Here is a 25,881-nt window from a genome sequence, read left to right as displayed (position 1 = left end):
GACATGTAGGCTGAAGCCGATTCTCACTTGTATTTCATGGTGGCTAGGCGGAAGAGTGGTGTCTATGCTATACATTTCATAGGGAACTGTTGGTATTAACTGAATGCTAAGAAGAAAAGGAGGAGCTGTTTTGGGATCCTACACATAAAAAAAAGAGGTGGTGTTCCTTTGGGCAACATTTTTAGATGCTGCTGGATCCTGTATGTGTCTGGGTGTGTTTTGTTAAGACTTTAAAACCACTAATGCATGGTGAACTGGTTGACCCTTAAAAATAAATAACTAGGAAGGGGAAGGCCACCTAACAGCCCCCACTTAACTATCAGTACCCTTTCTTGGGCACTGGGGGGCGGATAAGCACAGACCTTCTGCTTTGAACAGGCTGGTCCTGTTTTCAAGCATCTCTCTCAAAGCCCCCTATGCTGAAGGGTATGTTGACAGACATTTGCATGGTGGGGCCCCTTTGCCATGAGACATACAGAATTGATCAAGGGCTAAGCAAAATGCACTTTTTTTCATTTTAAAAAAGTGAAAAAATGTTAATTGAACCGTTAATTGAACCCTTGTTCAGAAACTGCATAAAAATATCTACTGTAGATGTAACGTTCACCAGATATTCATGAACTGTAACACATTATGATCAGACAATATGGTAAATGTTCAGTCAACAAATGTACTTTAAAACATTCACTGGTTATTGTGCCAGTAAATACTTATGTTACTAAGTTACCAAATAATTTATAATACATTTTTTGTGTAATTAAAACTCTTTGTTCCTACATTGTTCTAAACAATTTACATTCAAGTTACATATCAGCAAGATCCCAGAGTTACAGGTAATGTTAAAGAGAAGTCTGACAGTGTAGAAATCAGTTTTATGTTTCATTTTTGTCGCTGCTATTGTCAGCTGCATGGAAGCTGCATAGATTAAAAACATAAGGTCAAGCAGGGTAAGTTTTATGTTATATTGAAAGACCGGGGAAACATATTAAAGGGTCAGTCCACAGAAAAGTGATATTTTACTTATAAGTGGATACTTTACATGCCTTTATATGAATATCATTATTTGTTTTTTGATTTTGCTAAGAATATAAGTAATAAAATTCCTGAAGAAGCGATCGCTCGTGAAACATGTAGAGCTTATTTCATCCATAGCTCCAACACAGCATGTTACCCTGCCTTGGCTTTGATCCATAGTTACTGTGCACAAGAACATCTAAATATACAGGGCCTTGTTTTTGATGGTATAGGATGAATTGTATGTTGTTTCTTCTACATATGGCTTTTTTAACATTGTTAACAAATTTTGAATAAACGTATATAGTTTTACCCAAGTTTGGTGCCGTTAAAGTCCACGTTTGTAGTCACTTATAATTTATAGGTATTGTCGGGACATGGCACATAAAGTACCTTATAAGCATCCACTGTGATGATGCACTAATTCTATTTTCTTAGTTATAAATGAAGCCTGATGAGGCTTCCCCTCCCTTTCTCCAGGTTTGTGTATGTCTTGGATACTCCAACCACAATATCTACCTGTTATATTTCTCAATACTGTCCCTATCCACCAAGAAATGTTATGTGTTTCTCCCAACTTCCTTCTTTTGTACTCTCCACTATATATAAAAAAAAAAAGATTGTCCGGGTAGAGTTGGGATAACTCAAGTAAGCCACAGTAGATGTGTAGAGGTAAGAACTCAAAGAGATCTTACCAGCACCAAATGGTGAAGTAGAGTCTCTCGAACAGGGATGCAGCAATAAGAATCAAACTGAGACTGAAACCCTACCCAATTCCAAAATTTGAAAACAAATGTTTTGGTTGAAGGTCCATTGTAACTTTCCAGCATCTCCAAAAAACTGAAATATTCTTGGGTGTACTGATTCTATAATTTATCTAATTGTACACTGCTGATGTCCAGCAATTTCTTTTTTGAGTGGCATATTCCTGTTCAGAAATATTTAATATTTCCATTTGATATAATTTTATATTTTATATCTTAGATTTTATAATTAAATAATGTTTTCCAACCTTCTTACAGGTAACTTTTGTTATTTTTCAGTTTTGTAAGGACAAATGCTGCCTTGTTCTGTTTTTCAAATTTTTATGATTCAGTCCAGTAATAAGGTTGCTGATAGACTGAAAATGTCTCTGTTACATACTTAGAATAGAATAGAATATACATTTTGTTATCCTAATCATTAATCATGTTGGTGCCCTCTGTGTTTTGTAGGGGTTAGGGCAGGTGTGGCATCAACTCAGGAGACATTTTATTGTGCTTCATATTCCTTATGTCAGATGGGCATAGTGGAGTGTCGTCCACATCAGAAAACATTATGCGCCAATTCCTTTTTAAATGGTTCTCTCTCCCAGGATAGAATGAAGGGAGAACAGTTGTTCACAATTAAATTGAGGCTCATCTGGTGCTGGCTTTGAACTCTGCATACTGAACTTCACCCCTAGGCCCTCTTCTCATTTTTTGTTGCATTAGCATGACACATTACTGTGTGATATTGCAGTTAATTCATTTTGAAAGGGCTGACAGCACACCTCAACACATTGAATATTGGACATGCACTTTTTTAGCACTCTGCAACAAACAGCACGTGTTTTGTGGTGCTCTTTAGTTTGTTTGCGTTGCCTGCTACTGTAACTGTGTGTTAGGGTACCATTGAAAGTAAACAGCTCCCTTCAGTTCTAGTTTGAAAGTGTTAGATGCAGACCTTAATGGCAGTGCTGTAGTTTTAAACTGTAGTTTTAAACAAGCATTTGGCAGACTTTCAACAAGCTACCATGGCTTGAGAGTCTGCTAATGCACTTGTGTATATGGAAGCAATCTCAGAAGCAAGTCAAATCCTCTATGCTTTCAGGTACTTCTAAGCTGCTTTGGTTTACTTCTGAGTTCATTCAAGTTTCCCAAGGAGATGCTTCAAGCTGTCCTTGTATGGAGATAAAAGCACCATAGGTATCAATAAATTCTTGAAACTAAAACCTCTTAGCGCTAGTTCAAGAATCTTGAATACTAACATTAAATTGCAACTTCAAAGCTGGTTTTGTCTAGAACTGCACTATAATGACATAACTGGACATCATTGCAAAGTAATATTTAGCAAGCTTTGTGCAATGCTGAATTTTACAGAAAACCCCTGGAAGTCTGTTGGAAGCTCGTACAAGGCTACAGCAAGCAATGCCACTGAAATAAACTTGTGAATATGCTAGCTGTGAGGGTGTAAATCAAACTCTCTGACCTTGACTTTTTTTCAGTTACTAACTTGGAACAAAATTGCACATAAAGAGCTCTGACATCCTTGTGAGTTAATTAGATGCTTGTTCTAGGTCAGTGTATCAAAGCCTGTGATTAAAAGGCAATGATAATCTTGTATTTCATTGTTTAAGATTAGCACCCCAAGACTGGAGCTAAAAGGTGCTTTAAAGCAAACTTGTACTTTGTCCATTTATGACAAAGCAACATGTGCACTTTAAAGTATAACTAAACAAACTATACAGAGTAGATAGGGTTAGAACGCCTGTCAGGTTTTTATTGCTGACTGTGTACCTGTTATGTTAGGGAGATTCACCCTCTCTATTAGTCATGTTTACTGTTATCACACAAAGCAAAAATAAAAAAAAATCAATTTTGGCCTGTCTCCAGAACAGTAATAGAAGGGAAACCTTCTGAAGGGGATACTAGCTCTGATGAGCCTGGTGACATCCAGGGAGTTGCTCTCATTTCATGTTTTGACTATGGGACAGGGAGAAAAGGTAAATCTCCCCAATAGGACGCAGAAGAAAAAAAATATTGGCAGGTGTTATAACCCTCCCTTATTCTGCCTTTAGTCCTACTTTAATGCCCCCTCCCCAGATATACATACTCAGTTTCATTTCTCCCTCCTCCACTGCTCTATTCAGCTGTCAGGAACAAGAAAGTTAGAGGGAAATCAATGTGCCTCCTTCCTCTCTCATGTGACAGCGCTAGTTCTTGTTGATGTGCAGACACTGTAATGTCTGACTACATTGACTAGGGTTTTACATGTCTGGAAACTCTCAACAGGAACCAGAAGAGGTAGGAGGCAGATTCATATCAGGAAGTAGACAGTATTTTTTTTTACGTCCAGCAACTGAAAGGAGTGGCGAGGGAGCAAAGAAAAGGGCAGTACATGCTGATGGGAGAAAGGCATTAAGGTGAAGCTCTTGCACTGACCTGCATGTAATAGAAAAAATATACCGGCGCTCAAATAATATTTTAAATATGTGTTACTGGTGTGCTGCAATCAAATGAACCCTTCTATGAAGTGGTAAAAATTAGTCCTATCAAATTATAGATTGCGCAAACTACCCAAAATAAATAGCTGCTCCTATTAACTGTGCTCACTGTAGTACTTATACATATATCACATGCAAACCTTAATAATACCACCTATGGTGTGTTTCGCTAATTAAGTGCTCCAATTCAAACTACCACAACCATCCTAACAAAAACAGGTGCTCATAAACTGAACATCTAAAAACCCCAAAAAAACAAAAAATCCTCCAAATGCAAGTCCGTGTATACTCTCATTTTCAGAGATCTGTGTATGAGAAGGGATACACCCTCCCAGCACGATGTAGAGAGTTCCTTTAATTGAATCTTCCTATTTCCACATGCGTGACTCCACACCACAATTCACCCTTCGTGCCACCACCTTGCAAAATGGCCACTCACCAGAAATGAATGGCAGCTCGCCTTTGGTTCATTCAATGGATAACCGCTCCTTATACTCGCTTATTCTCCAGATAGCAATCCACCAATTATGTAAACTCATAAAAAAGCATATGGAACCAACATAGTGTAAAACGTTCCGACTTTTATTATATAAAAAATAAAAAAAACCGATTGCACTCACATGTTCCTGTGTCTGCTAGCCGAAACTAAGCTTATCCAGCCATGAATCAGGGTGCGCTCTGGGCCAGTAAAAGTGGTTCCACAGGTGATCTCTTCCTCCCTCTCCTTTAGTTCACCTTTTGCTGGCGCTTACGCTACAACTGGTTCCCGCAGCCTCTACGCATTCAGCTTGGCGAGCTTCTATTCATTTCTGGTGAGTGGCCATTTCGCAAGGTGGTGGTGGCACACATGTGGAAATTGGAATTGGAGTCAATTGAAGGAACTCTACATTGTGCTGGGGGGGGTTTATCCCTTCTCATACACAGATCTCTGAAACTGAGAGTATACACGGACTTTCATTTGGGGTTTTTTTTTCTGTTTTTTTTGTTTTTATATGTTCAGTTTATGAGCACCTATTTTTGTTAAAGTGGTTGTAAACCCTTACAACACACTTTGACCTACAGGTAAGCCTAGATTAAGGCTTACCTGTAGGTCTAAGAAATGTCTCCTAAACCTACACGGTTTAGGAGATATTTGCCAAAAGACAGGCACCACTGTCTAGTGAGCCTGCGCGCCGCTGTTAACGGCGATATGCTGCGAGTGGCGGCTCCCGTGCGCATGTGCGGGAGTGACGTCATCGCGGCTCCGCCGTATGACAGCGCCGCAGCAGCGAGACCCACCAAGAAGATGGAAGCTCCGTACACAAGGGAACAGCTGTGATTTCGCTGGCTCCTGTATCAGGTAAGTGACACATAATGGGCTACTATGTGATGCATAGTAGTCCATTATGCTTTACCTTTGCAGGGAATCAAAGAGGAAGTAAACCCATCAGGGTTTACTTCCTCTTTAAGGATGGTTGTGTTAGTTTGAATTGGAGCACTTAATTAGCGAAACACACCATAGGTGGTATTATTAAGGGTTGCATGTGATATATGTAAAAGCACAGGTTTAGTCTATGGACTTCAGGAGAGCTGGAAGAATCTTGTGTAAAGCTTTTCAAAGGACTGATGCTCTTACAACTAGCATTTACAAAAACTGTGTCTAGGCCTAAGTCAACCTATATAATTGTTAGCTAAAATGGCTTTTTGAAGGCAACAAACATGTATTTTTTCAGTCGTTTTCCATTCGTTTTTTATACTTGAGCTGCAAAAACAAAAAAAAACTGTTGATTGGTAAAAAGCACATTTCTGGCTTTATAGCTTACAAGATGTGTGAGACCCATTGGAGCTGATGACTAAAGGGGTGACTTTTACTCTAGTCCATGTTCACTTCAAATACCCAGTGGGGTGCAAAATAAAATTTCTTAATTACCCTGGACCTGTCTGGCACTTTATTCCTTCAACACAGTGGGGATTATTTACTAAAGGCAAATTCACTTTGCACTACAAGTGCACTTGGAAGTGCAGTTGCTGTAGATCTGAGGGGCACATATAGGATAATAAAAAACAGCATTTTTGCTTGTACATGATTGTATTATAAAATCAGCAGAGCTTCCCTTCATTCCAGATCTACCTATCAGATCTAAAGCGACTGCACTTCCAAGTGCACTTCCAATTGCACTTGTAGTGCAAAGTGGATTTGCCTTTAGTAAATCAACCACACTGGCTCTTTCATCTACATTAATTATTTAATTGTTTTTCAGATAAACCATAAAGGAGTAAGATCCCCCCTCTCCAAAAATAAGGAGCCATTCAAATCAGTACTTTTGTAAACTGCAGCAGTTGCAATAACATAGTTGCACAAGATTGTATAATCGGGTCTCTTTTCCATGAAGATTATTAGACAGCCACATGCTGGTCTTCACAGTTTTATGCCAGTCCAGCACTTATATATAAAACATCCTACTGAGAAGGATTCATGCTAAACTGCAGTGTGTTTTCAATGGACACAAGGCACATAAAAATAACTAGGACCTGGTTAAATTAAGTGTGAAGGAGTGTGTTTTCACTTCATTGAATTAAAAGATTCAGGTATAACCAAAATTAGTAATACAAAGGGTGCCAGACACCCAAAGCTCCATTTACAGATTGGGGCCACTTACAGCTATAAGGGGTAAACAAGACAGGTTAATTTATCCACAGTAACAGTGGAAGATGCACAATGTTTCCAAATAACAATTCCTCTTCTTTAAATTACTCTAATCAATAAATACATTACCGGGCTTACATTTCTCTACTCTACTTGGGCCTATCGCAAATTGTTTTCACAAAGTTGACGTACGCAATTATCTAAAATGTTTTGGTATGCTGTAGCATTAAGAATGCTACAGCATACCTCACTGTAAACACCTGAACCCAATAATCTGGAGGGAAACCCACACAATTGTGGCCATATATTGTAGGTGTAATGTTCAGATGTTTTTATTAATATTATTGTTATACAAGATTTATATAGGGCCAACAGTTTGTGCAGAGCTTTACAATATAAAGGGAGACAATACAGCTACCAGAGGGCCCTGCTCATAAGAGCTTACAATCTAATAGAGTGGGGGCAAATGGTACAAAAAGTAAAAACTGTGAGGGATGCCCTGTTGGAAGTAATAAAACTTCAGTTGTTGTCAGGAGGCTTCCCTGAGCAAATACGTTTTCAGGGATCGCCTAAAGGTGGCCAGAGTAGTAAATAGCTGCACAACTTGAGGTAGAGAGTTCCAGAGAATCTGGACAAGTCCTGGAAATCAGTACAAGAGGAGGAGACAAGAAAGCTAGAGAGCAGGAAGTCTTGGGCAGAGCAGAGAGGATAGTTTGGGTGATAGTTTGAGGCAAGATTGGTGATGTAGCTTGGGGCAGAGTTGTGAATGGCTTTCTATGTTGTTGTTAGTATTTTACATTTAATTCACTGGACAATCAGAAGCCAGTGGAGGGATTGGCAGAGAGGGGTGGCAGACACTGAGCGGTTGGTAAGGTAGACAAGTCTGGTGGCAGCATTTATGAAAGACAGAAGGGGGAATAGCTTGCGTAGAGGTAGGCCTAAGAGAAGAGAGTTGCAATAGTCAAGGCGAGAGATACCAAGGGAGTGAATGAGTAGCTTGGTAGTTCATTAGTTAAAAATGGGCAAATTTTAGAGTTGTTATGGGGGTGAAGTCTACAGGCTTCTGACAGTGATTGGATTTAGGGCTAAAAGGACAGGTCAGAATCTAGGAGTAAACCTAGTATTGTGGCGTGAGGGGAGGGACTGATAGTTGTATTATTTATCTTTATGGTCAAGGAAGGAGGGCAGGGGCAAAGGGGAATTATACAAGCTTTGTTTTAGAGAGATTTTTAGGAAACGTTGTGACATCCATGTTGATATGTCAGTTATGCTAGAGGAGACGGAGGGAGTGGGGTGAGTGGTAGAGAGATAGATTTGGGCGTCATTGGCATAGAGATGGTATTGGAAGCCATGGGAAGTTATCAAGTGGCCAAGAGAGGTGGTGTAGATAGAGACAGGGTCCAAGAACAGAGCCTTGGGGTACACCTACAGAAAGAGAAAGTTGGGAAGTAGGATACAGAGTTGTAGGTAACACTATAAGAGTGCTCTGATAGATTGAAGATGAAACAGGAAAGAGCAGAATCTGGGAGGCCAAGGCAATGGAGCTCGTTGAGGAGGAGCGGTTGTTCAACGGTATCAAAGGCCACAGAAAGTACTAGTAGTAAGAGTAAGGGGTAGTGGCTGTTGGTTTTAGCATTTAGTAAATCATTTGTGAATTTTAGTGTGGCAATTTCTGTGGAGTGCTGTGAGCGAAAGCCAGACTGTAGGGGTCAAGAAGGTTGTTTTCAGTGAGGTAGGAGCTAAGGCGATTTGACCATATAGTGTATATTCCATCAATGAATTCCTTTCTTAAAACTGTTAGACCCCTTTCACACCAGGGCGTTTTGCAGGCGCTATAGCGTTATAAATAGCGCCTGCAAAACGCCCTAAAGAAGCTGCACCATTGTGTGTAGTGTGAAAGCCCCGAGGGCTTTCACACTACAGCAGTGCGCTGGCAGGACGTCAGAAAAAAGTCCTGCCAGCAGCTTCTTTGAAGTGGTGAAGGAGCGGTGTGTTTACCACTCCTCCACCGCTGCTCCCCATTGAAATCAATGGGGCAGCGCTGTAATGCCGCCGGCAAAACGCAGCTATTGCGGCGTATTGCCGGCGGTTTTAACCCTTTCGCGGCCGCTAGCGGGGGGTAAAAGTGCCCCGCTGCGGCCGAATTGCGCCGCAAATCCGCCGCAAATCCGGCGGTAAAACGCCGCTAAAAATAGCGGCGTTTTACTGCCGATGCAAGTTGCGGTGTGGTGTGAATGGGGTCTTATTAGGGGATGTACACCAGCACACTTCCATCTCATACATTTATATGGATGGATCTATGGGCAGATCTACCAAATCTCTATATATTCCTTTATTGTTAGACTGCAGAGGTTGCGTCTAGATTTAAATTTCCATACTGGGGCGCTCTGCTGCCTAAGGCATTCAATTTATTCTATGTTTCTTTCTGCTTTACATTTTTTTTATTTTTTTATGTTTTCTTATCAGATAAGTGTGTGTTGAAGGTGGGTGATGTTGTTATTCTTTAAATTGTTTTTTTAAATAAAACTCATTTAAAAAAAAAGTTTACTTGTCAGCTGGATTTAAATGCCCAAAATAACAAGACTGTCTTTTTTGCAATTCCACTTCTGTGCTGCCACTCTGCCCTTGGATATCTGATACACACTAGTAATTTCTTTCAAACCAAGGCCCCTTTTACAACTGTCCAAATCCATTGTGGTTTGTTACCACACTTGTTTTAATATGCTTTGTATTAAGGCAGCCCAGTCATTTAGAATGGGCTGCCAACACACTGCAATACACCAAAAACTGACGTGCACTTTTTACCAAAGCACATCACAACGCACATGTGAGGAGTAGGGCCTCCGGCACTTTCTGTACTTATGCATTGGGGTCCCATTCTAAATTAATTTGCCCACAATGCACTGCACAAAGTGCAATGCACTATGGTAATGCACATTAACAAAATACAGCCTTTGAGTTAGGTATGTCACCCATTCTGGATATAACCCCATCCTCACCTGCTGGCCACTGAGGCTCTTACAATAGACCCATTGGTGAGTGGGGCTTAGCTCTTGATGGGTTTATTTTAGAGTCACATTCTTTCTTTAATGTGCTTAGAATGTGTTGTATTTTTGGTTCATTTCCTTAGTGCATTCACTTGCATTTGTCTATTTAAGCCAATGGGGATGAAAACTTTCATAAATGCAACACATCTAAAACACAAGTCAACATAACCTACATTAACCCAATTTGGTGAGAACATAACCTCAAACATGCAATCATATGGCAAAGTTCCCATATCTAGATTTTTCAGGTATCTGTGCACCCACTGGGGGAAAACTCACTCTCTCCATTTTTCTTTTCATCATTTTTTTTTTTACTCTCATTATAGAGGAGAATTCTTCCAATGGGGACATCTGCTTTGATGGCATCTGCCTAGGAAGGGATTTCCCCGATGGGACATAGGCAGCAACAAAAGAAACCTGACAGGGATTATTAGCCATTCACCATACTATCCAAAAAATCTTTGGCCCTTGGCTATGTTTTAAGTGAAATGTTTCTAAGACGGAAAAATTAAGGTGGTGTTCTAAAAATAACATTTTCCTTTTCCATAGATATTCATTGGTAGCAAGCCATCTTTACATTTTTTTTTTTCCATAGCAAACTGCTGTGGGGGACTCGAGGAAAGCTACATTCTAACAAGTGTATCTGAGTGACACAATCAGTGTGTTGAAGAGGTCATACCGCTCACTAAAAATGAATAAATAACATGTGGGCATGTCTTAGTAGCATAGTATGCGTTAATTCATTATAGGCGTGACCTAAATATGTGAACATATGGAGGAAATCAGCGTAGGAAGAAGCAAACATAGAAGTAGAACATAAAAAGAAATAGATGAAAACACATTAGACTAGATACTTTTTTATTATTGTATTCAAAACAATACAATTTTGGTATAAACAATTAGAGAACTAGTATTAGAATGTACATATTTATTATATAAGTATATAGAATACACATCTATTCAGGTTTTTACATTTCCCTTATTAGAGGCAATTAAAGAGACAATGTAATAGGATTTCCTCACATTTATTCTTGATATCTAAATCATACAGATCTTGTTACAGCTAGCTATAACTACTTCCATCTCTGCTCACATTTAAATTGTCTTTTTTTGTCAATTTGTCAAATTTGGCTTGAAGACTCCAGTACAACTATTATACTGATATTTACAAATGTAAAATACATAATAAAATTAGATATTAGCTTTTTTAGATTATATATATATATTATTGTATTATATCTAAAATTATATTAAAAGCAGAAGTCCAGCCTGAGCTTTTTAGGCTGGGCTTCTCCTATGGGTCACAAGAGTGAAATTCGTTTTGCACTCCTGTGACCCATTTTCAGTGGAGAGCAGTCTGAAGTCCAGTCTCCGCTGACATCACTGCCATCAGTGGAGGCACCGCGTCATCCTGACTTCCAAGTCTGGATCCGCCAGCTGCCTTGATTGATGACAGTCTCAGTGTCTCAGCGAGCCGCTGAGATGGCCTCCCCCCCCCCCCACAGCTCATTGCTCCAGTGAGCGGGGAGAATCAGAGGGGAGAGACGCTGACAGACAGTCAGCAGCTTTCCACTCGGGGATCTGTGAGAACCGAGCCATTGGCAATGTTCGGTGGCTCGGTCCTCAGTGCAGAGATGGCAGGGGACAGCTGAGCATCGTTCTGATGCTCCATCCATCGAGGTAAGTATGAATCAAAAAAAAAACATACTTCTCTTTTAAGGTTCACACTACTGCAGCTTCGATTTTGGCCCTGTCCACACTTGTCTGACATACGCTCCAATGTTGGGTGGAAATGACGCATCATGTGTATAGATGGATGGTTCCCTACAAGAGCTGGTCTGACACAAGTCTGAATTTGAACAAGGTTCCTGCACTGCTCTGGTCCTACTTTGGTTTGACTTTGGTCCGACTTCTGCCCATTCTGTATCATTAAAGTCGGATCAAAGTTGGATCATCATCTTAACTGATCTTTTGGCATGCCACTTTTGCTCTGATGATCTTGAAGAGAAACTCCAAAATAAAAAAAAGTGTCTCCTCCCCCCCAATTCCATACCAGAAGACACGTTGGAGCTTTGACAAAACTTTGTCAACAACTTGTGTATTGGTTTTATTTATTTTTTACACTTTTTTGGGGTGAATGAGTAGGGATACAATGTACCCCATACTCATTCACATAGGGTGGGGGTGGGATCTGGGGGTCCCCTTGTTAAATGGGGTTAGGGGCCCAGGGTTGTCAGGAAGAGGCCCTTGTCCCCATCAACATGGGGCAGGGTGCTTTGGGATGGGGGGTGCAAAGTCCCACCTGCCCCAAAAGCACTCACCCCGCCCATGTTGAGGGCAGGAGGGTATGGTCCAGATTCATATCAGAATCAAGGGCCTGGTATTGTTGGATTAAAGTCAGATCTTGTTCATTGAAGTTGCATGAAAGTTAGACATGAAGTTGTAGGGCAAAGTTGGAGTGGAAGTCGTCCGACTTCCATGTCGGAGCAGTGTAAACCCGGCTTTAATCAGATTTTTGGTGCGATTATGAAGTGTAACTTGTTTGCGATTTTGATGTGTTTTTGATTTTGGTCAATGATAAGCATATCAATGTGACAGCTTTAGCATATAACTCCTGCTAAGGCTGTGACATGTGTACACCCCTGGCAACTGCAGCTAAAGGAGGTGCAGTTGGGATGGGGGTGATAAAAGTAAATCTTAACTGAGGGGCTTTACCACCCCCCCAAACTGCAAATGTAAATGAACCCTTGTTGTTCTGAGCCCTCAATAAATCTTCTTCCCCCCTGATGTGCTGCAGGTTAACCTGTACCGCAGGCGCAGTGCATCTGCAACTTTCCTGGATTGGCTGCTGTTTGCCATAGACATCTATTATATACTGCAGGTGTGGTGCACTTTCTGAAAGCACATCAAAGTGCACCAAAGTGCACAAAACCCACAGGAAATAATAGAAGTCTATGGCTAAGCGCAGCAAAAGCACATGAAAGCTGCAGGTACACTGCACTGCATCTGCGGTGTGGATAAACCAAAGCAGATCAGTGTGAAAGTAGCCCTATACTATTATGCCCAGTGTACTTTCCTGCTGCTGGCACTACTCTAGAGACTGCTAGCCAGGAGAAGAGGTGAAGTTCAGTTGGTATCACTCCGCATGGGACAGGACCCATCACTACAGAAGAGGCATCAGCTGAGGCATCAGCTGAGGCATCAGCTTAGGCCACTCTTACTCCCTAATACAGCTCCAACTTTACAAGTAGTCCTTCTGCATTGCACACTGTAGGATGCTCTGGGATGGCGGGTCAGCAAGCCCAGACCGTGATCTACCAGTCCCCTGTCCGTGATCTACTGATTGCTGACTGTAGCAAGAGTAGTAAGTTCATGAACACTGGACATATTGCTAACTCTCCTAGACTCCTTTCCTTGTGGCAGCAGAGTTTTGGTTGAAGAAACACTTAATGCTTATAAACATGTGTATGTAATGCGTTTAGGCTTGTTTAAGCATGTCAAGTGCTTGGGCGTTAATTCCTTTCATTGGCCATAGGTGCATTTACACGCGTTTAGGCCAGTCAAGCGTATTTTCTACCAAACTATGCCGCTCCTGATGCACTGGCTGTGTTGTTTTTTTCTAAATTCCTCTAAACACCTATGTGCAGGGGAATTTAGAGGTAGGGAAAAATGCAAAATGCCCCTAGGAGCAACAGAAACAAACTTCCAGTGTGCATAAGGTTTTAAGGTACAAGCATATGTTTAGGGGCTACATTCACTGTGCACAGGTACATCCACAAGCTCATATGCGCCCTGGATGCCAGTGTACCACAACCACATGTCCCTGCTCAGGTGTATTTGTTTCAGTAAATCAGGCCAAATGTTTTAGATCTTTAAGTATAGAAGAAAGGGAGGTAACAAAAAATGTACAGAAAATAATTTCTGGTTTGCAGCCAGGAATAGAAGGGCAGCAATAACAGAACTATTCCCAGGAAGTTCTAGACATTAAGAATTAACTAACAGTATAAAACAACAGAAAAATACTAGATCCAATATATATTGTCAATAAAAAACTGATGTCTTTTTGTAAGGGCCAAACCTATATTAGTGAAAGAGCTACTAATAACATTGGAAAATGTATGCCAGCATAAAATGAAAGTGAATGCAGTTATGTAATTGTGAACTATCTTACCTGCCAAAAAATGTGTAATTTTATTTAGACAGTTTTCTAAATCATACACCTCTGTTAGGCTGAGTTCACATTTATGCAAACTGAATGCAGGTTTCCCCGCTTCTAACTCGTATTACAGGAGAGTGTGACCGTCTCTCAATGGAGCCAGTTCACACGCCTCCAGGGCAGCCACAGACCGGATTTGGAAAGGGTCCTGTGCGTCTTTGGCTCTGAATCAGGTGCGAATTCAGGCAGAAATTCGGACCTGATTTGCATCTGAATCAGAGAACAGGGACACACCGGACCCCCTGCTGTGAGCTGCAGTCGCAACATGTCTGAACCCAGCCTGAGGCAACATTGCAAGATTCTGACTTGAGTTTTCACTGCTGCAGTTAAATCAATACAACTTGGTCAAGCACCACCACAGCCTGTGATTGGGCATTGAAAGAGTAGCAGCACATTGAAGAGGTCTAATCTGTGTTCTTCTTCCAGCTGAGCAATTGATTTAGGCAGAAGCCACGGTCTAGACTGCAGTTTTCTGTTTATGAGATTCTTACCTCTTTGCTGTAGTAGATCTGCTAGATCTATGATTCCATTCACATTCTCTTCCCTATTTATAGACCCCGGCATCATCTAATGTTTGTGCTTGCCTGCCACCCTCCATGTCCTCGGCTTGTTTCCTGGATCTTCTTCTGTCCCCTGCCTTTGTAATCTGCACATGCAAGTGGTCTCCTCAGTGGGAATATCTGGGGGTGGGACCTGGTTCCAGCTTGCTGCAAGTCCACCCCCACCATCAGGGGCCCTGGTGAAGAAGCCGGCTGGGGCTTAGACTTCACACCATGGGCAACCCCGAGCTGGAATTTTATAGGGGCTCATTACTACTGAAACCTGACAGCTGATGCTACAGATAAATACTTTATTGATTTACCAAATGTGAGTGTGAGAGGTGGCCATGCAAAATACAGACATGTCCTGACTCAAAGCTAAATACTCACAATTTTATTAAAATAAAGAACATATGCCTATAGTACATAACTGTACACAAAAGTATCTCCCCCTTACTGATTTTTTTTTTTTTCATATTTGTCATACTTAAATGACTCAATCAATATTATTACACAAAGATAACACAAGTAATGCAAAATGCAGTTTTTAAAAGATGGTTTCATTTAAGACAAAAAAGCTGTCCAAACCTGCCTGGCCCTATGTGATAAAGTAAACCTAAACCTAATAACTGGTTGTCACATGCTTGGTGGCAACAACTGCAATTAAGCGTTTGCGATAACTGCCAATGAGTTTTTCACATTGCTCGTCCAGGTCCTGAAGCTGCAAAGCAACCCCAGACCATCCAGCTACCACCACCATGTCTGACTGTTGGTATGATGTTCTTGTTATGAAATGCTGTATTAGTTTTATGCCAGATGTAATGGGACGCACACCTTCCAAAAAGTAAAATTTTCGTCTCATCAGTCCACAGAATATTTGCCTAAAAGTCTTGGGGATAATCAAGATTTTTTTGGTAAATGTGAGACGAGCCTTTGTGTTCTTTTTGATCAGCAGTGGCTTTTGCCTTGGAACTCTCCCGTGGATGCCATTTTTGCCCGGTCTCTTACTTATTGTTAAATCATCATAAAAATGGATCTTACCTGAGGCAAGTGAGGCCTGCGGTTCTTTATATGTTGTTTTGGGTTCTTTTATGACCTCCTGGATGAGTCTTCGTCAAGCTCTTGGAGTCATTTTTGTAGGCCGGCCAATCCTGGGAAGGTTCACCACTGTTTCAAGTTATCTCCATTTGTGGATAATGGCTCTCCCCGTGGTTCACTGGAGTTCCAAAGCCTTAGAAATGGCTTTGAAACCCTTCCTAGACTGATACATGTACATTACTATGTTTCTAATCTGTTCTTGAATTTTTTTTGATTGTGGCATGATGTGTGGCTTTTTGTGATCTGTTAGCGTGCTTCACTTTGTCATACAGCTTTTATGTATGTGATTTCTTGATTCAACAGGTATGGAAGTAATCAGGCCTGGGTGTGGCAAGCGAAATTTAACTCTGCTTGCCAAAACAATTGTGGTTAATCACAGTTCATTCATGATTCAGCATGGGAGGGGGCAATTACTTTTTCACATTGGGCAAGGCAGGTTTGAATAGCTTTTTCTCCTTATAAATGAAATAATAATTTAAAAACTGCATTATGGATTTACTCGGGTTATCTTTGTGTATTATTAAAATTTGTTTGATGATCTGCATCCTTTTAGTGTGAGAAAGATGCAAACAAAATAAAAAATCAGGAAGGGAGCAAATACTTTTTCACACAACTGTATATCCTTGTTTCAGAGAAATAGGCAAATAGAAGCAAATTCGACTAAAACAAAATAACATTAATAAACAATATTAGGAACAATGTAAACATGGATCTAAATTCTCTCCAGACGGGAGACAACCAAAAACCTGGCAGAGGTTTTATATCTTCTCTGGTCAGTCCAAAACTGAATAATTTTTTGACTGGAGTAGAGGTATCATTGCAGTTTTGCTTGGTAATACACGTGCACATTCATGCACACCCCCAAGAGATGCCTGCCAGACAGCACCGATGACCATTCCCTAAACCCCAAATAGAATGTCCAGTTTAAATTAGCAAAAATACACTTCAGGTGCATAAAAAGGTGTCAAATAACTTTACAGTTCATTTTCTTTAGAAAACAGCTACAGCCACAGAGTAAAAAAGCCTGTCCCCTGCCTGCACGCTGCAGAGAAGGATCTTTGTGCTCTGTGTGGAAGCAGTGTCTGTCTCACCCCTTGCTTAGTCAAACTAATAGCTCTGCAGTCAACACATTCATGCTTCCTGCTGATTGGAGAATTTTAGATGTGACTCAACAAAAGGTGTGTTGGACTTCGGAAAATGGACCACTGCTTTCACACAAAGAGTATGCTGTCAGGGGACAGGCTTTGCTACTCAGGCTGTGGCTAATTTCCAAAGAAGACAAGCTGTAAGACTTTGCACAGCTTTTGTTTTGATGTACTTGGAATGTATTTAGCTATTAAACTAAAAGTTCAGTTGGGTTTTAATGTGTAGAGAAACTGTTGTCATAGCAAGTGTCAAATAAGTACAAATCTATGCATGCATAGGTGCATTTAGAAAAGCCTTGCTTTAGTGAAATTAATGGAGTTTGCAGCCAGCATTCAATTTGGTAAATTAAAAAAAAGTATTTTCAAGGTCTTTTTTCATGTCCCATATTACTTTTAATATCTACTATATCTACTATTTTGATTGCATCTGATCATTTTAGGTCTATATTTACAGTACGATATTAATAACTGAAAATTTTCTTAATATATCTCATGTCTGATTTCCTTTTTTATAGTCTATACCTGTAGATTCCACCTTTCACCATATTCTTTATTTAACAGTTGTTTGGGAGCTACAGAAACTACTGTTTGGTTGTGTTTAAAGTTGAACTCCAAGGAAATGGGTCACATTTGAAATACAAGCAAGATCTGTTTTGCCTGCCAAAAGAATGTTTTCTGTTCAGCCAGTTTTATGATCCAGACGGCCTCTCCAAATAGCATAGTCAGGTCAGTGACATTTTAAGCTACTGAAGTTAAGAAGTACAACTTGTTCAATGGCATTGCAATGCAATACATTGATGGGGTCATGTCTATGCCCTCTCATCCTACAGACTGGCAAAACTGTTCAATACCCTAAGTCAGTGGGAAAGAGAGGGCCGGCAGGGCCAGTACTCTGAGTCACTTAGGGCAGTGGTCATCAATCCTGTCCTCAGGGCCCACTAACAGGCCAGGTTTTATGTATTACCTTGGGGAGATGCAGACTAGAATACTGCAATCACTGAGCAGAAAATGATATCACCCGTGATGTATTTCAGTTATCTTGCAAACCTGGCCTGTTAGTGGGCCCTGAGGACAGGATTGATGACCACTGCCCTAAGTGACTCAGAGTACTGGCCCTGCCGGCCCTCTCTTTCCCACTCCACTGTCCTGTTGTGAAAAGAAATACAAAATGACATTTCAAGAAAAAACCCAGTTACATTTGTAAATGTGCTCGTATTTAAAACCAAATTCAACGTTTATTTTTTTTTTTATATAGATACACAGCTTTAATAGATTTTATTTCTGCCTAAAGTTCAACATTATCTTCTTTCTTAACTTTCTAAACCTGTTCAATCAATTGATTGATTGATTTACTAAAGGCAAGTAGGCTGTTCACTTAGCAAAGAAAGTTGCCCTTTGCAAGGGAACTTTCTCCAGTGAAATATAATTTTGCCAAGAATACCCAATCATGTGCATGGAAAAAAACACAGGCCTTAACATTCCCAACCTTGGACTTGACAGTGGTATATGAGTCCCAGAAATTACTTGTAGGATTCTAGCCATTTCAGGCTTAGGGCTCTTCTACACGTTGATTACAAACACAAATTAAAGCACCTAATGCTTTTTTGATACTTTTTTGATGCTTTCATAAAGTTTGGCAATTGTGCGTTGATTTTCTATTTATTTTAAAGGGAAAGTGATGTCAAATGGGAAGTGATGATAAGGAAGTCACCAGATCCGAGAAGTAGTTAGGTGTTGGTGTGGTATCTGGTTATTTTTTATTTTGGTGTTTTCGGTGGCTCAGTAGTACCTCAGCTCATTAGTTTCCTGGCTCAGTAGTACATCACTCAGCAAATCTCCAGCTCATCAATTGTCTGGCTCAGTAGATGTCCTCCTCAGTGGTTCAATGCCTCAGTAGTACCCCTAGTTTAATACATCCTTCGTTCTGCAGCTTCCTGGCTCAGCATTTTCCCAGCTCAGTAGTACTTCCTGCTTAGTAGTACCCGCCTCACACAGTATTTACCCACCCCACTCCATCGCACATTACCGGTCAGTAGTACACCCCCCACTCAGTAGCATCTCTCCCGCACAGTAGTACATTTCTCACTGCCCCTGCTCAGTATTACCCTCACTGCTCAATAGTACATGCCCCCACCAGTAGTACCCCACCTCCCCATTTAGTAGTACATTCGTCACTACCATCCCCACTCAGTAGTGCCCCCCCCCTCCCATTCAGCAGTACATTCCCAAATAGCCACTTCCCCTTCCCTGCTCAGTAGTACATTCCCCATACCCCACTACCCCTGACCACTCAGCAGTACAATCCACACCCCCTGCTCAGTAGTACATTCTCCACCTCTCAGTAGTAGTATTCCCCTCCCTACTAGGTAGTAATACATCCCCTTCCCGCTTAGTAGTAATCCTCTATTCTGCTGATCTCCTTCTGATCTTTCGTTCTGCTTATCTCCTGCTCTGCTGATTCCCCATCGCTCAGTTTCCCACTCGGTCCCTCGCTACGGTCCCTGCTAACTTTCCTGCTGTATTACTTTCATGCTGTACACTATGTGTGATATCTGCTGATCACCCACCCTGGTCCCTAATACAATATCTCCTCCCTGTCTGTCTTTTGCTGTTAGAAAAGTCACCCAAAAGCGTATCATGCTTCAGATAGCAAAGCAAGTCTAAACAAGGCCATAGAAGTCTATGGGGGCAATGAAAGCAACATGGGGTAGAATTTCTGAAGCAAAGCAAACTCAACAGTGTGTACAGGACTATAAGGTAACCATTTTATTTAGTGAGAAGTTCTTTGATTGGCATTCAGAGTGCTTTAAAAATGCCACATTTTGAAGCAACTGTAGACGAGGCCTTGAAGTTGTGCTCCAGGCAGATATAAAATGCACACATGTAGCTCTGTATTCATTAATAAATCAATAGATTTTTTTTTTTTTATTCAACTCGTGTAAGTACCTGAATTTGACTTGGTTTAGCCTCTTGTAACTCACTTAGTTTGGAAGAAGGAGGCGCAAGACTGGGAGCCTCAGGTGCAATGCATGCAAAAGCGCTGACAAAAAAAAACAAACAGACAGAAGAGAGAGCTGAGTGAGCAGAGGAATTACCTCGCCAGTTTTTTACTGCTCCTTTCCTGTCCAATTTAGCAGGATGCATGGTAAACCATCGCTGTATTCCTTAACAGTAACAAATAAAATGGTGTTATACTCCTGGCTTTGCTAACTGACAGAGCTGTGTAAATCTCAGAACTGAATGAAAAGAAATACCAATCCTTTGGCAGGTTAAACAGCACTCTTATACGTATTACATCTGTGTATTTAACTATTGGCCTGATTTTAGCGTTAAGAAAGCTTAAATGTAGCAACGTGCCGCATTATTTTACAGAATAATTAGAAGAACCAGCTAGGTGTTGGTTACACCACCTTACAATGTACAAAAGTTCCCATTGTTGACTTTTTTTTGAAGGTACAGGTTCCAGGGTCATCATTCTTATCCTTTCTTCATTAATTGTGACTCACTGACTTGGAACACATATGTAAATACCAATTGTCACACTTGAAAAGATTGTGATTGTTCCAATGCAGTGACTCCCTAAGTGATGAAGAATGAATGAGGTCTTGGAGCAAAAAAGTCTGCTCCCACATTCCCATCCTGACAAGTTTTCTTTAAACATGCTGTATTTGAATACTTTACTTCAATGTTAACATTTTTATTGCAGAACATTACTTCTTCATATAGTCCAATATATAATTGTAGCTTTTGTTCAGTGATCCTTTAAGAAAATATTTTTTATTTTTCAGGTTAGTGTGCTTTTAAACCTGTATCTGTCCTTACGGTTAAAATATACCATAAGCCGGTGCCTTGCTAAATGGTTCAATGAGAGCAAGGGTTAATTGCGTCAGTCTGAATAAATCTATAACCAAGCATTTCATTCTGTCAGTGCGAAATTATAACCACAAGCCGGCTGTTCAACCCAGAACATGTTTTATTAATGTGTACACACACATAAGAGAGAGAGAGAAAGAAAGAGTGAGAGAATGATTAGTGATACAAACCAAACCACGGGTTCAATGAATGAAAAGAGACCCATCATGCAAACCGTCAGCAAGCAAAGGTCAGAGGTCGTTAGAGGCACAGAAAAGGGGCTTCCATATTGTCCCCGCAGCAGAGTGACAGTTTCCAATGATCACTTTTGTGACTATGCAACTGGGCTCATATTACTAGCTGCAACATCACAAAAATGACACTGGCAACTGCTAATTAGCTGGCAAAATAAGAATTTAACCATTTTCAAGTGAGCGATTGTTAGTAAATGCCAATGTGTGTACAGCAAGAAAAATAAATAAAATAAAAATGTTGATTTTTTTTATGCTCCTAAAGTGATGAAGGTGATCTTAGTGTGTTTGGTTTGCGCACACAGATAGGGAACAGGTGATCAAGCTGGTTAATATTAGATTGGCTTAACTGCACAATGCAGCTGTCATGGTGACCTTTGTTGTGAGGTTTCCTTATCACTTATAAGCAAAGACACATTTTCTTTTCAATGTACATAATCAGTATTACAGAAATATCAAGCATAGAAAAAAAAGTTAAGCACAACATTAATTCTTTAAAATCTTAACAAGGTTATTTGTCAGTGATTCATTTCCTTAATAACAACAGTACAGTTTCAACATTAGTAGAGTGAACATAAATTCAAAGCATTCAGATTACAAATAGACTTTGTATGCCAATTACATGATGATATATCAAGACCCTATGTACAGGAAGAAAACAATCATTAGACTATAATAAACAGCTTTATTCAATAAGAGTTCGTATTCTTAAAGCAACCCTATTGCTAACACAAAAAGTCTTAAAGCAAGCCATAAATGTAAAAAAAAACAAGACATACTTTCTGTTTTGCTAAATGTTGCTTAGATTCTTAGAAACCTTCTTCTGAAATCTGCAGGGAAACCAATGCTTCCAATAATGTAGGTCTCCTGCAGTTCTCACTGGTTCCTTTTGCTGACCTCCATGCCACTACTCTGTCCTCTAATGGGTGGAGGTTAAAGCAAGGCACTAGTGAGAGCTTCAGAGGACCCAAGAGATCAACAACTGCTAAAAGTGTCAGTTTCCCTACAAATTTTAGCAGATGATTTCTCAGGATCGGAGTGGTGTTTGGCAGCATGGGTAGTGGGAAGGGTAAGTATGTCCTGTCTTCATTACTGGAATGGCCTGTTGTAAAACTTTTTGGATAAGGTTAGTGTTAAGCTGTCACAGAAGAAACATGGAGGGTCTCACTGCTGAAAAAGCTGGTTTTATGGCTGTTATCCTGATCCTCTTCTTTCAAAACACAGAGACACTGTCCCAAAATGGAATTGCACATGCAGAACTGTTGATTCACCCCTGGTCGGTGACTAGGAAAGTTTTGAACTCAGAGGATAAGCATAACAGACACAGGACTAGCGTTGGCAGTTCCCATATTTCACTCAAGTTCTAATGATTAAAAAACAGTAAACAAAAGCAACAAGGTTCACTCTACTGAAAGACCAGTATGGATTCTGACAATCTGCTTGGAGTCACTACATGTAGGGATAAGAATTATTTTTGGAACAGGGATATAAAAAAGTTTGCTGCCATTTCAGTTCAGTCTGAACTAAGTCCACCCTAAACTCCTTTACTCACTGGTAGTTTCTCATGACTTTCAGGCATTCCAGAGTAGAGATCTCTGCTCTGGTGTTCTCAGGTCTACATACCTGCTGTGCCAATGCAGAAAGGGGCCATCGCACCCTGCTGGCCTTCAAATGTATTTTAAATGACGCAGATTGAATTTGAAACACCCCTGTTGAGTAGGTAGACACCCAAATACAGAAACAGTGGTGTGGAAATTTTAAAGTTCCTAATAGATATAAGAAGCTGTTGGCATAGCTTACCAGATTGCACCCACAACAAATATCCCATTTGGGTGGACTAAACCTTTAATGACATAGTTCAAAGAAAAATCATTCACATCGTCAAGTCAGATTTTAACTAGAAACAGCTAAAACACAATGATTGAAAAGTGATTTCAGATTGCTTGCTGATGGTTACTGCCCTGCACTATTGCTTCTTGCATGTTATCAAGGTGGACCTATTAGGGGCCAGTGTTTTTGTAAAGGACCTTTTTGGAAATGCTTCTAACGACCAATCAAGCTAGATTGAATTTCTACAGATTTTTCTCTCAAACTGTTTGAATGTTTTTAACAGATAAGGGTTTACAACACCAGCAATAAAAATAGCTCTTTAGGAAATTATTCCCTAAATTATTACATTCAGCTATTTTTGCAAAAATGGATCATATACAGCATGCACTGGAGAACTTCTCAACTTAATGTGGACATTTTCCTCAATTGTTTACATGGGATGGAAAATAAAGAGAAACAAAGGGGATTCACTGAATAAAATGCTGCACTTGGCTGCTCCCAATGCTGTTCGCATAACCAAAAGCTTAGACATTTGCTTTTGTGATCCCTGTTCCCTGCTGAAGGGTAGGGTTGGAGATCAGATAGGTTTCATTCATATGAGCAAAGGGCACAGGCTTCTGGTCATGTGAAAAGATTTTCCTAAAAGTCTGTTATCATAGTTGTAAGTTAATATTAAGTGTAGACTTGCTTTAAGATGAAATTCTCATTTATGACACTTAAGCTGGTGATACACTAGTAGCATTCCAAATAAACATTCAATGATCTGATAAATGTCATTCTAATTTACTTCAAAATGTTGTTTACGTTTACATTTAATTTTGGAACAAATGGACTTTACCAAAAGAAAACTATACAGACTGTTTCCACCCTGCGCCTTCCATCTTTCTTGCCAATGCAATCGAAAACAGTTATTGACTTGACCCCACTAAAGATTAGATAATTAAACATTCTTAAAAAAAATTAAATTTAAAATTAAATTCTACTATTGTATGGCCAGCTTTAGAGATTTAATTTGTTGATATAAAAATAACTAAAACTGGAATTTAAGAAGCCAGGACAGTTGTATAGCGGCTGAGTTACTAAAGGAGTCAGCATACCTATGATTATCACAAACATGCAGTCAGGTTCAGGAGAATTTATTTTTATTTTTTGGTTTGCTTCGCCCAAATAATATTTGCAATAGACACAGTTTGCCGTACAGAAATGACACCTTTAGGAAAGTTGGTCATATTGTGTATAGTACTCAGATTAACTCTTCATCTTAAGATAATAAAAAAAAAAAAACAGAAACCCTTTGAATAGCACCCCCATCTCTGTTGATGCATAGCTATATAAACAACTTTGTTAACTGACATGAATTAATGGAAAATTACTTGTTATTCAATTTAAAATATTGCCATTGTATAATGTTTACCAGCTGGATATGCAAAGTGGACTATGACAAGAAAATTGCACTTTTTTCACCTTATGCCACTATGACAACCTGTGTTTCTAATTTAGACTTAACATCTTTAAATTGAAATTCAAATATTCTGAAGTCTTATCACTATGTCAAATTAAATTTAAATAAAAGTAGAGCAAAAATGTAGTTGCCAAAACCACTGTCATCATCTTTGCACATTCAATGCAGTCTGGATGCGAATGAGTCATTAAGGAAACTACCAGGTCAATAACAGTTACTGATGACATCACAGAGGCTGCATGTATATGAATTTGAGAGCACAAAATGACTTCCTCCCTTCAACTAATGTCAAATGAACACCTTTAGTTTCATGACTGACAGTTAAATAATCCACCTGCTTAAAGTATCTCTCTGGACAAAACTTTTTTTCTTAGATAGAGTTTGGAAGGGTTAAAACTCCTCTCAGGTTTTATATTCCTGCCTGTGTTCCTCTTCTTTGTTGTTCTGGTGAACACTGTCATTGAGACAGAAAACTATGGCAAATACAAAATTACACAGTTGTCATCAGAATAAAGAGGGAAAATCTTCTAAACGGCATAGTTCTGGTGACAACTGTATAAAGGGATTTCCACTCATTTTGAAAAGATTTTCACTTCCTGATGGATCGTCTGGACAGGAAGTGAGAGGAAATATCACCAGTGAAAAACAGAGAGAAACAACATGTTAGGGGCTCTAACCATTTTACTGCCTTATCCTAAATTGAAAAAAGAAAACATTTTGGCTATAAATACACTTTATGAAATTCAGCTGCCAGTGTATTGTTACAGTGCTATATGGCAGGTTTCTGCACAGATGTCAATTTAAATTGCAGCCGAAATCGCAAAAAGTAGTACAGAAACTACTTTTTGAAATCGGTGCAGCACTGCAGATGCGGCGTCACACCGATTAGGACAGTACCATTGACGGCAACTGCCGCCAATTTGACATGTCAAATTGCATGTCAAAATGCTCCAGTGTGAACCATATCTAAAAGATAATGCTACCCGTAACGCTAAGCTGTGTGCTAGCTCCTATTGGCCTCTAAATCTGAAATTTTAAGTAGCTTTGGTTTTTGCTTGCCAGCAAATTGAAATGTCCTCTTACTTTTCCTATGTCTCAAAGACTCCTCCAGTAAGATGTACCTTCCAGTTCTCCTCAACTGCCAAAGCCAAATGATGACGTCACACTAGCATGATAGAAAAATCATTTGTGGAAGCCAACTGCAAGAGAATGACTCTTCTATTGTGGCCTCGTACAAGGAGGTAGCTATAGAAAAGAATACTGAAAACTCTAATTACAGAAATCTACAAGAGGTGGCTAGCATATTATTCAACCCACTAGTACCCACAAAACCTGAAATCTTAGTTTGAGGGATAAATAGGCCTTACAGAGATTCTGTCACTTTGCCCATTTAGGGAAAGTTTCTTTAACTCCCCTCAATCCATTTATACATGCCTTTCCCTCTACTGCATGGCTCCTCATAAGCTGCAGCAAATTACCAAGTATTTCTGCATCTGAGGGAGTATTTGACCTCCTCTTATAATGCAGTGCTTGGAGCCAGGTACTAACATTTTCATG

At 39.9% G+C, this 25,881-nt stretch overlaps 1 protein-coding gene across 1 annotated transcript in view; it reads right to left on the bottom strand.

Annotated features, from left to right (window-relative positions):
• Positions 1-25,881, bottom strand: part of PTPRN2 (protein tyrosine phosphatase receptor type N2) — a 1,275,947-nt gene that overhangs the window by 24,075 nt on the left and 1,225,991 nt on the right. The gene's annotated exons all lie outside the window — the stretch shown is intronic.

This window comes from Lithobates pipiens, unplaced genomic scaffold (assembly GCF_037356315.1).
Source record: "Lithobates pipiens isolate NorthernLeopardFrog02 unplaced genomic scaffold, aLitPip1_a1.2 Scaffold_19, whole genome shotgun sequence".
Lineage (NCBI taxonomy): Eukaryota > Metazoa > Chordata > Amphibia > Anura > Ranidae > Lithobates > Lithobates pipiens.
The sequence above is the reverse complement of the archived record's forward strand: the minus strand, read 5'-3'. Positions and strand labels throughout refer to the sequence as shown.